Source organism: Stylophora pistillata, chromosome 12, assembly GCF_964205215.1.
Source record: "Stylophora pistillata chromosome 12, jaStyPist1.2, whole genome shotgun sequence".
Taxonomy (NCBI): Eukaryota; Metazoa; Cnidaria; class Anthozoa; order Scleractinia; family Pocilloporidae; genus Stylophora; species Stylophora pistillata.
Window position 1 is genome coordinate 19,438,770 of NC_142530.1, and position 12,942 is coordinate 19,451,711.

Sequence of the window (12,942 nt, forward strand, 5' to 3'; positions counted from 1 at the left end):
TAGGTTTCTCCTACACAGAAGTGTCGTTTCGATAGACTAACAAATACAAACGTTTTATTGACATTTCTCCGGGACCAAACTTGTTTTCCCTGAATGAAGGTGTTCCCAAATCAATGGTGTTCTTTCCACGGCAGAATGGTGAATGAAAATGGAAATGTTTCTGAAGAATGAAAACCAACTCTCTTGATCCCTTTAAAAATGTCTGTATATTTAGCGTTCACCCAATTTTGCTTGAGGAGAATGGAACGTTCTTTTATTCAACACAGAGGTATCCATCTACTAACATTTTATAAATTGAACATTTTTCTAAAACCGAACTTGTGCCCCCCCTCCCCCACCCCTCCCTTTCCCCTCTCGGATAGGCGTCCCAAAGAAGAATTCCCAAAGGTATTGCAGTTTGAACATTTTGAGCTCTTTTGTGAATAGTCTTTATTCAGCATACATTAGAATTTATTAAAAAACATATTTTACCTTCTCTTTACGGCTAAGTCGTACTTACTAAGAACGGATCTTCTTACGGTAGCCTTCAAGATCAAGGACCGGTAGAAGGATTCAATTGCAAGGCAACACTTGTCGGCAATTTTGTCCGTTCTGTTACTTGGTTAAAAAAAATATCCCTATTCACTATTCAATTACGTATTCCTTTTTCCATTGTTTGTCACAAAGCTGTTCATATCATTCATAACACTACCTAACATGCTCTACAAAATCTCTCCCTTACTTTTAATCTTAAAAAAAAAATTGCCTAGCTTCAGCGTGAAATAACATGAATCAGTTCTTTTCAAAAACTGCCAGAAACAAAATAAAAACAAATCACAGTTTCACGGGTACTCTTTTTTTCTACCTATTTCCTGATAAATATCGTCGTTCATTTACAAATCCCGCATGTTGAAGTCAGCGTATCTTTTACAAAATGAGCGTCATTAGGGAAAGGGGGAAGGGGAAACCAACCAGTCAAACGTCAGCGCATGTGCAAACGCTGTCATAGCAATGCGCAACTCTTGGCCCATGTTTTGGGGCTGCTATAACCAGGTTGCCCCTAAAGAGTTAGAACCAAACACACTCGCCAGTAAGTCGAGGTGTTTTACATATGTATAACCTTTCTTTTTAAATGCTGAAAACAAACAAAATGGCACATAAACAGAAGCAGTTTATCTGTCGTTCTTATCAAAAGCTTAAGAAAGTAACACATTTTGGTAAGTACTTGGTGTGATCCTTAATGTATGTTAATGTATGCAAATGACCATGTATTCCCACATGTTCTCAATTATGTATTGATGCATTTATGAAGGATTTCACCAAGTACCTACCCACATTTTACGCCGTGCTGCTGGCCAATTGAACGTACGCGCTCATGAAATTCCAGATAAGTAGTCAGTGATTTGAGGCTAATGTTTAAAATATCTTATAAACATAAAAATTGACGATCGTTTAATTCCAGAAATTTACTGCATTAAATCTTGAAAAAATAGTTAACTTTCTATTGAATGGAATATCAAAACACCATTTCCATACCTTGATGAAATCCATGAAGGTGAACCCAAGCGCAAAATAAACTTAATATAATAAAACACGAAGCCATTATCATTATCATTTTGTCAGGCCCTTTCCATTCGCATTCTTATTAAACTTGAAAACAAACTCTCCTTTCTCCTGAAAAGGAAAAAAAGAATTCTACTGTTGCACATTTGAACTCTCTCCTCTCATCCACAACAAATTGCATCCGACAGGGTAATGGGCTCCTGAATACGAGGATTCGTCATATATGACACACCCACTACACGTCATCCGTCCACCGTCCAAAGTGAGAGATGGAGGGGGGGGGGGAAGATCTCTTCTTTAGGTGGGGCGTGTTTGAGTTAAGTAGGTACACCATAAAAATCATCGCATGGGGACTGTTGTTAGGTCGGTAGCCCATATTATATTGGTGATTGTTTTTACCGGATGAGTGGTTGGAAGGCCAAATTGCAGACGATGGGCAACCCGAATTGATGAAGTCCCCTTTACAGCCGTTATTTGGTCTCGTCACGCAAAGTGCACTTTTCCCCACCAACAGGTACTCGGCCGGAAATTATAATGCCCCCCCGATAAAATACATATATCTTATTAAACTTTTCTTTGTGTAGTACCGCTGAGTATTTTTTACAAGTTGTGCCGTATATTCATGCTTAACAACCTCCCGCGTGCATCCATAACTCGATGGGTGCACGCTGCACGCTAACGATTTCTTAAGTGAACTGAGAAGACTAAAATTGATGAGGATCAATGAAAAAATAAAAACTTCAGTTTAAAACCAGGGCATAGAAATCCAAGTACTGGATACTAACCAATAACAAAAAAGTGACGTAGAAGAGAAGGTACAATCCAACTAGAATATACGTTACGTAGTATTTCAGACTGAAAAACAACAGAGAAAATGACAGCAGAGAAGCATTAGAGCGACAAGCAAAGATCTGGAACAAATAGCATATTTAGAATCAACGAAACCCAAGCGATCGTCCGGCAAGAACAGGGCTCCAAGCTTACAAATTTCAAAGTTGGCCTGCTATTTGATATCATTTTTCGAGAATTTTCAAAACAGTGTAGGATAAAAAAGGTTATTTTGGGCAAATAATTCGCAATAAGCGGACTTCTCTTAAGTTTGCCTGGAAGTTAATGTTACGCAAGTCGTAAATGAGGTAAATATTAATATCATAGAGATGGGTCAAATCAAAACTCACCACACACTCTGCGACAAAAAACATGTTGATCCCTATAACTACAACGGATAAAAAACTCGCTACACCTTGCATCACCCCAGGGATGAAAACAACAGGACGACATTTAAATGGATTTTAATGAAAAACTAGAAGAGCCAAAAAGAAATACAATCCAAATGGTATCCAATGATAAAAGTCGCTAAATGTCTTATTCTATGCTCTCAGTTTGTTTGTTTGTGACGAACGAGAGAAAAAGTGACGCATTTTCGTGCGCTTTTTTCCTAACTACCTCCACAAACCAAGAACCCGCAAAGCTTAATTTAACAAAAGGATTGGCTATAATTGTTCTCATTTAAAACGCTGGTACAAGTCAGTTAGCATTGACCCAATTCCTTCAAAATTTTAAATACCACCATTTCGTCAAAAACAACACGGACGTTGGGGGGTAACCACACTAAGGCCGAATTAGCTGCCACATATTTTCCCTTCAATTACTTACGAGAACTCAGAGTTTCATCAAAGTAACACCCTCCGGATGATAGGCTTGTCTCACCACCTCGTGCTGGATAGTGTACTGGGAACAATTTTTGCGCTCCACGTGACACTTACAAGTAAATTTTCCACAGCATTTATTAACGAATTGCCCTCAAGGCCGCGCTCTAGATTAGACCTTACGGGATCTTTTACACGGTGGAAATGGTACAGCATAGTATATATTCACCAACGCATAGAAACAATAGAAGTTAGAGACAGCTTAGCATACCTTCCATTCTTAAACGTTCCCATAATGGCTTTATATCCCGTAAAATGCAACACAGGAATCAGAGCAAAAGGGAGCTGGCAAGATAACAAAAAGTCCTCAGCTTAACAAAATTCACGAACTTCATTCGATTGTTGCAAACATTTTTGACTCCCATCGGTGCTTATACTGATTAAAAGCTTCCTGTTCTGCGATTTACTCATCAGAAACCTTGATGTTGAATCACTTTCTTTTTTCTCAAAACCAAACAAAAGTTGTTACCGGAACCCCGTCACAGTTCAACCATGTCATCCCTAACATCTCAAAAGAAGTTCTCTTTATTATCTGCCTCACAATTCTTATGATATTAGTTCGGAAAATTTGATATTGGATCAACTATTAAATCCCTATTGATATTTCTCTTTATTCTCATCACTAGTCTGCTTCATACTGTACTGATATTGTAAGGAGAAATTCTGTCTTGGTCACTCAGTGGCAGTTCAAGGGTTAAACATGGTTTTTCGGACCCTTGTGTTTTCAATTGTAGTGGAGTTCTTTTCCATCCGTAAGCATCCATGACGTAGGTTTTCTACCCTGACAAAGCAGCAATTCAAAGGTTTGCCTCATGGTAAGATTGATAATATCGGAAATGCGGCTCGAAACTATCTCAGCCACAACTTACTTGCAAACTCTGTAGCACATTAAGGAAATCATTCATTCCAGTCAGATCCTGGACTCCTTCCTTAAAAGCCACAATAAGGGTTGAAGCAATGGCGATCGATCTGGTAAATAGCACTCGCTTCCATCTTGCCCAAGAGATCTTCAAGAATCCCTGCAGTGCATAAATCTAATCGAAAGATTTCCTCTTCTCGAGGAATTATCAACAATCGTTGACATGCGGGCAAGCACAAGTTATTCCAAGTTTAATGTGGTAAAAATCGCTTCCTACCTCCATAGCAAACTGGAAAAAAAAATGATGCCATTAGCTTTCAGCAGAAGAAGGCGAGAGCAAATTCAAAGAAAGAGCCCTTAAGATGAGTTCCAATTGAAGGTCCAAGGTTATTGAAAGAATCGTTTGGTTTTTGTTGTCTTCGCCATGTGATTGGTTGAAAAAACTGACGCCAACCCCACAACCAAACAGATTAAAAAATAACACCTACTGCAACAGGGTCATTCGCCTTTTCCCGCGCTTAAAAGCAGTTTATTCGTTTAAACTTTCTTTTTGATAATTGATTGGCTCCATGAGAAATTTTCTTACCTGTAATTGTCAAAAGCGCAGTTATCCTAAATAGGATCTATTTTTAGATCTAAAGGACGATATTTTTTGAGGATTGACCACATTGACGGTAACCTTTCTGAGTGCTTACTCTAACGCTCAAGAAACACGATGGACACTTTCACCTTTCCTTTGTGCGCCATGCTAAGCATAAAGCTCCAAAAACAAACTAACAAAACGCAAACGTGTTTTATTCTTTTATGAATCAAACGCTCGCCCTCATAGTGCCTCCCGGTTAGCTCAGTTGGTTAGAGCGCCGGATTCACATACGAGATTAACGTGTTGTGGATGTCCTCCCCAGGGGTGGGATGGGTGGGAATTGGCCCTGAAAAGCCCCTATGGGGAGTGGTCAACTAACGCATGTATGTATTGTAGAACTTTGACCAGCTGCAAGAATTCCAATGCCCCAAATATACAACGCGGCTTTTCGAAACATGCATCCGAGAAAGACACCCTGAAAAGATACACGGAAAGGATTTTAAAACGATCACCACTACACTGCAATAATTAACGACTTTTCACCGAACGAAGTGTGGGTGGTTCGTAATGGAGTATTCAACCAGCCGCAATGCGTCAAAGTAGATATGCACCGCTAGCCACCTATACTGAGGTGAATATTTGTTTTAGAAAATATCAAATCATCTAGATAACATAGCACAAAAAGATGATTTTAACTCACTTATTCCTGCAAAGATTGCAATATTTTCTGGCGCACACTCCACCCACGTTGCTCGGGGTGAATAACAAAGATTATTAAAAACTAGATCATTGGATAATGCAATTCAAGACTTTTTATTGGCTTAGCCATTATGGTATATCAGCCAATATACCATAAGCTACAAATATGGTAAGTGTACGAGTCAGCTTAAAATTAAAAGGGAGCTAAAAATTTAATAAAATTTAATAATTTAATTTGACGTTTTTAATAAAACAATTATTCCACTCGCGCTTGTTGGATATGAGATGATTTTAGCCTCGTTGGCTATCTATCATCTCATATCCAACGCGCGCTCGTGGAATAATTGTTAAATAGTCGGAGTTCAAGCGGCCAATGAGAGCTCACCTTTAACGCTATCCACTGTTTTGGTATAAACTAATCGCTACAATTAACTTCTTCAACTAATGTCTTACTTATTAGTACACCAATACTTCTTACCCCTTTGAAAAGGTCTCCGTCGATGGCTATAGTTGATAAACATAGAGAAATAAGAGTTCGATATTTTCTGATTTTATAGATTAAATTTGACAGATCAATCAAGAAACACTTTCACCAAAAGTTTACCTAATGCTTGTATTCGAAAATTTAACAAAAATTGTTCCAAGATTCTTACTTTAGGATCTCCGATCTTGTCCACATCAAATATTTCAGCTTGGCTTATGCTGTGATTAAGGCATTTATGATATTGAAAAGAAAGAGATTGTCAGAGTTTTCATTAAGAAATGTAGTAACACGAGAATATTGAAAGTAAAAGGGAAGGTACTCACAATAATATCAAGCAGCTAAGTGATAAAAATAAAGAAAAGTTTCTGTTAGGGAGGGGGGGGTTGTTAGTTGATCAAATACCAAATTCTCCAAACTAACACCATAAGAGTTGCAATACACACAGTATGGAGAATTATCACTCAGATCTTGGCAATGAAAGGGATACGCGTTTGCTAATTATTTTTCGTCTTATTCGTACTTATTTCTTCTTTTACGTTTTCATAACTTCTCTGTTCGTACTTTTTGTAAGTTTGTTAGCGTTTTCCTCGTCAGTTACACCTTTTTTGCACGTTTCTCATACCGCACGTTATTTTGCACCCCTTTTGAAATAAGCCAGTTTCTTTTTACGCATGATCGCTTTAAGTCAGTTTATCCACAGTCGCGCTCGGCACAGTTCTCTGTTTTGGAAATATTCCACTCATTCGCTATTGCAGTTGTCACTGTAGATATTTTTTCCATTTCGCTGGGTTTGTACTCTTTTTTCTGTTTGTAATGATTTGCTTATCTTGGTTAACTTAGCTTTTATTCATAGCTTTAGTTTTAACCTACCGCTGCTGCCGAGTAACAAATAGACAAATTTCTCAGTTAGACGAAGAGTGACCATCATCTAATTTCTCCTTACAATACCATTCCAAAATGAAACATTAAGGTCACGAGAATAAAGGAAATGATCGGAAACTAAAGAAGCTCCTGATTGTTAAACAAGCTCTCCTTGTCAGCATCTTAGAAAATGTATAGAGAACAGTATGGAGAATATGAGTACTGATGCTGGGGTGTGTGGGGTTGACCTGTGAATGTGCTAAAAAAAATCTGACTTACCACTTCTCCATACGTCCTTTTATAAAATGCCTACAAATGAAAAAAAGAAAAAATGAGAATGAGACCTTCGATCCACAAGATGACCTGCCTCTTTTCCTTTCTTCTAGTGTTTTGCTTTCCTTTTGCTTGTGCAATTGCCTAAATTGTTTGAGCCCTTCTTGCGCAATTCCGTTGGGACGTAAAACGAGGAATACTTGGTAATGTTTTTCATCAATTTCTGGACCAACCACTGGTAAAAACAAATAGGCTTACTCTAACAAATACTACGACCACGAATATGTTGATGATTAATGACACGAACAATGCAATGGCTGGAAGGAAAAAAGAAAAGAGGAGAAGGTTACATATGATGACAAGTGTATTACTGTAAACAAGCAACTCCCGCAGCTCCCACAAACATAGTCGGACTGAAACAGTGTTGAAACTAATCCAGGACTGGAATTGTTTGACTGGAATCATATCGATCTCACAAAGCATGCACGAAAGATGACAGGAATTGTGAGCTTGTATATATATACAGCCTCAAAAACCAAAACTAAGGCAATTTGATTGATTGAGAGGTTTTTTGGTCCTGCGGTGATCTCGTTGGTGTGGAACACTTCTATCACCTTAGAAACTTATCATAAGCAAAACTAGAGACCTTTTCGAAAAAGCAAACCCAGTGCAAAGGCTAAAACCATAATCAACGAAAGAGAACTAGTGTTAAAACTGTTAAAAGCGCAGGAAAACGCGGCTACAAAAGTCACGATTGTTTTTAGTCTTGCGTGTGATTGGTTGATATGACAGCTGTTACTAAGGATACTGACATGGTATTCATCTTTCGTGCATGCCTTGTGAGATCGATATGATTCTCAGACAATGCCGTAAGATGTATTCCATGACTAAAAAAATGAAATGATGGTGGAATATTGATGTCCCTTATTCCGTGGTTGAAAATAGAAATCAATAATATAAACCATCGAATTAGGTGAATTTTTTACCTGATGCAATGAAATAATACATATTTGCTTTTTTCACTGCTTTGGGATTTTTCCTGTCTACGTCTCGAGACTACAACAAAGAGAAAGAGGAAAAAAACGTTAACGATGATTTCAAGAATTGTCACCAGACAAAGGTCATGGGTTCAAATCCTGTACATGCCTGAATTTTTTTCAGGTCATATTTCCATTACTACATAAGTAGGATTCATTACTGCGAGGATCGCTTTCATACATTTCAAAGAGACTGTTTTTAATTGGGTTTCATCGACTAAGCTGATGAGGTAAATTGGGCACCGTACATAGTTTCTTCGCTATAACAGACGGCTAACTTTCAAAAGAGCGTTAGCCTTCGCCACCCATCGTGAAGAGTTTAGAAACTATTTACGATGGCCAATTCACATTATCAACTCAGCTGAGAACTGAAAATCTAATCATCTTGTAATACACCCCACCGTCACGGCACCGCAGTTCCTCTGAAACTTACCCCCTCTTTTCATTTGCTTTTGACTGGTTGAACCAATCATATTGTTAAGTTAAGGGGACAAATCAGAAGACTGTTTTAAGGAAATGAAACTCTAGTAAAGACTCCTCTAAATAACCTTCCTTCTCGACCCGTGCGTAGGTGTCACGAAAACTAAGACCTAAGACCTAAGACCCCTCAAAACTAACACCCCTCGAAAACTAACACCCCTCGAAAACTAAGACCCCTCGAAAATAGACTTTCTCAAAGTTGTTCGCTTGGTTTTCTGTTCTGGTGTGGTAGGACCAGCAGGAACTTCGCTCGCTCGGCTTGGCTCGCGCTCACTGTCTTGTTGATTGTAATGCCCTAGCTTCACCACACCATAGCTGCCATCTCCTATTTCCTTTTGATCTTTGAAATCTTTCCATTTAAATTGCGGCAGGCCATCGAAAACACTTATTTGAGGATGTTTTGGTTTCGACCTTGGAAATTTAAACGACATGTTTTGAGCACGAGCTCAGCGCACCACGTGTCAAGTATACCCAAAGGCAGGAAACGCAATAAAAAGCCATGGCATTTGTCTAGGAATGTGCCAAATGTTGATTGACAGAGACACGCCACATGGACTTACTTGAGATAAAATCGACATCTTTTATGAATTTTAAATGAAATGAATGTGTCGCGTTGGCCACTACACCCTACCCAGAGCTGATTATGTCAGGCCTAAAAGCACCCGTCTTACTTGTCATAGCTCTGATCAAGACATACTAATTCCCAAGTGCCGTACAAAGCTTTTCCAATTTAGTTACTTTAATCGTGTCGCTAAACTCTGGAATACCTTACCTGTATCCACTCGTATTATTAGTTCTCTCGATCAGTTTAAATCTCACGTACTCCAACGCTATTCGGCTGCCTTTCGTACAAACTATGACGTCACTAACTTCAACACCTGGAAGTCGATCTGCTGCAAATGCAGTAGGTCACGTGATCTTCTATAAGTTGGTAACTGCTGCTATTAAGACTTTTATCGGCCGCATGAGGGATTTATTCCTATATTTCTTTCTTTTATAATTGGGTTTTTTTTATATACTTTCCACACTGTCTATTGTTTACATAGTTAGTATTTGTGTATTTCTCGTAAGGCACACTTAATTTGGAGCCTCGCTCTGTTGTGTGTGCCGCACCTTTGTCCTCCGTTCTCTTCTGTGTCTTGTTCGTATATAATTATTTTAGTTTTTTTAGTATTGAGTATGGTGAAAGCGATCAAATAAATAAATAAATAAATAAATAAATGAATGAATGGGTTTACGGCTGATTGTATTTATAAGGGATAACAAGACCCTAAAATCAATATTTGGTCATACATGCCGCAAGTTATAATCATACAAATATGATGGTCTAATCAAAGTTCATGTAACTTGACCCCGTTGACCTAAAGTTGCGTGTTGTACTTTTACACTTTACTGCTTTTTACTACCAGAAGTCACGCACAAGAGCCGCGATGAGAAAAACCTGTCTTAAGATCATGATGACGTTTAAAGTTTCACGAGAATTGAAAACAGACCGTACTTATTCTAGCAGAATACGTTACAACGGCCCTTCGTTCGAAACGCGTACATCGAAAACATTCTCTGCTGCGCTGCCGTAAGTCATTGATAATAGACCCTTTCAAGATTGACGCCACCATTCTTCCGGGGGCACAAAACTGCTACGACGAGCGCAAAATGTACAGTGAATGAATGGAAAAAGTCGGGAGATTGATGCTCTATAATTTGAGGAACGTTGACATTGTGCAATTTCTATGAATTACGATGTAAAGATACCTAGCAAAAGATGTTACCGATTAAATATGTAGGGTTCAGGCTCGCTGAGAAGTGAGAAATGATATTTTTAGTTTTTCATACAAATGCTTTTAAATTTTCCCGGAAACGGCGGTTTGGTTCTAGAGACAAATATATGGAAAATCAAAATCTTAATTTGCGGCTTTTTCGCGAAACAGCATTTCTCAAATTTGATCGGTAAACTGGTAGGTCTGGTATCTTTAGTTTGCAATTTATAGAAATTGCACGATTTCAACCTTCCTCAAATTATCGAGCATCATTTTCTCAACTTTTCCCATACATTCACTGTACATTTTGCGTTCGCCCCAGCAGTTTTGCACCCTCGACAAAATGTCGGCGTTAACCTTGAAAGGGTCTATTACGCACTCGGTAATTCTGGCCCCGTCCACACTAATGTGTAGTGAAATGAGAAACAGAAAGCTCACTTTTTCTTTCTGAATTAAATAGACAGTGTAAATCTAGCGGCGAAAAGTTAACTTATCCATATCTACGTTTAATTTTGCAGCTCGGTAGCCTGCATATTAACCCCTCAAGTAAAATTCACGACGGTCACCCAAGTTGTAGCTCCTCCAGGTCATAGTTCTTTCTGTTAACTAAGTCCAGGTTGTAAAGATCACCTTGGCTTTCTCTGTCTTTTTAAATATCCCGTACTCAAAATTTTTTCGCGGTGTCTTAGTTTTCGAGGAAGACTTGTATGAAGGTAGATCCTGGACAAAATGTTCGATTCGTCGTTTCGTTATTGCGTTTCGTCGTTTCGTTATGTCGAGTCGTTGTTTTCCGAGTTCGACTCGTCGAACTTTCAGTTCGTTTCGTCGTATTGTCAGTTCGATTTGTCGGCTGGCCTGTTCGACTCGTCGTTTTACGAGTCCGACTCGTCATCGACCACATCGGTTCGTCGCTTTGTCGTTTCGTCATGGCGTTTCCTCGTTTCGTTATGTCGTTTCGTCAGGTTGTTTCGTTGTTTCGACTTGTCCACTCAACAGGAGCTATAATTCAACTTATATTACATGAAGAGTTACTTTATTTCATACACTCTTACATGAATCATTGATGTGGTATCTATAATTTGCCCTCTGCCGAAGGAAATAGATCTTTAGAATAGCTACTTAATCTGCAGAAGCGTCCGAGTTATTTAGAAAAACGTATTTTCAGCTAAAAGTTAATGAATCACTTGGACGAGCACCCTGGAGTAATTATCGCGGGAGTCTATCTGTTTGTGGAGGGTAGGAGGGTCAAGGGTTTCTTGTGGAGGGTCGAGGGTAACTTTTTTCCCCTTTTTTAAAATTAATTAGAAAAAATGAAACCGAATTTGACTAAAATAATTGAGTGTAATTGGAGAAAATAACTACTTTTTAAAGATGCAGAGTACAAATGGACCCATTTACTTTTACCCCAGAGTGCAAAGGAACCCTTTTCTGTTCCTTAGTAAGGTCTAACCATGAATACTGCTCTGAGATATGGTCCCCATATTCGCGCAAGAACACTGATAAGCTTGAAGGAGTGCAGAGACGCGCCGCTAAATTTATTTTGAAAACTAAGGATAGCTATGCAGCTCGTCTTGAGAAGCTAAATCTATTATCTTTGGAAGACAGAAGAGAGTTTTAATTGACATAACTTTCTTTTTTAAGGCACTGAAAGGGTTTGTTGACACTGATGTTTCACCTTTTGTGGATTTTTACTCTAGTTTAGATTATTGTTCCTTGAAACATTATGATCATCTGACGTTAAAAAAAATATGCAAGGGCTAATTCCCTTAAATATTCCTATTTCTATCGAATAGTAGTTTCTTGGAATATGTTGCCTGTTGACATTCGCACTGCAAATTGTACTGGGAATTTTAAATTTAATGTGAAGAAATTTCTTGTACGTAAATCATGATTTTATTTGTCTTTATCATAAGAGTATCTCATTCGTACTATATGTATTGGGTGATCTGCTGTTACATGGGGTCTGGGACTCTTTTGCAGATTCTCCTATGGCTTTTTAAAAATCTTTTTTGGTTAATTAACTGTATCATACCAGCATTTGTGTATTTATGCCATTAAATTGTAAGAAATAAAATAAATAAATAAATTAGCTCTTTTTGTAGGTTGAAATCACTCCAAAAATTAGAGAGTGGAGAAGGGGTGAGACAGTGAATAGCATGTGGCCGGTTTGTTTTCAAAAACCTGATTACTTTTCAAAGAATTAAATTAAGAACCCACAGAAAGCTCATATTCGATCATAAATCTGGTTAAATTTCATGTTACTGTAACATCATGGAACAAAGAAATGTGGTATATACACAGCTGAAAGCATGAACTGATTCTTAAATGACTTGGCTAACTCAACTTGAGCACAGTCAAGTAATGAGAGTGTTGACATAATTTGACGTGCAGTCACTGAAAGGCATGAAACATTTGCAAAACTTCAAAAGCAAAAAAGACATACTTTGATTTTACTTCTATGAATCAATCAAGTTTGAAAACATAACAGATTGCCATTTGGCTTGAAACTCTCCTAATGCCAACCAAAGAGACCATATGAGAGATTTCCATTTGTAGTAGTAGTAGTAGTAGTAGCAGTAGCAGTAGCAGTAGCAGTAGCAGTAGCAGTAGCAGTAGCAGTAGCAGTAGCAGTAGCAGTAGCAGTAGCAGTAGCAGTAG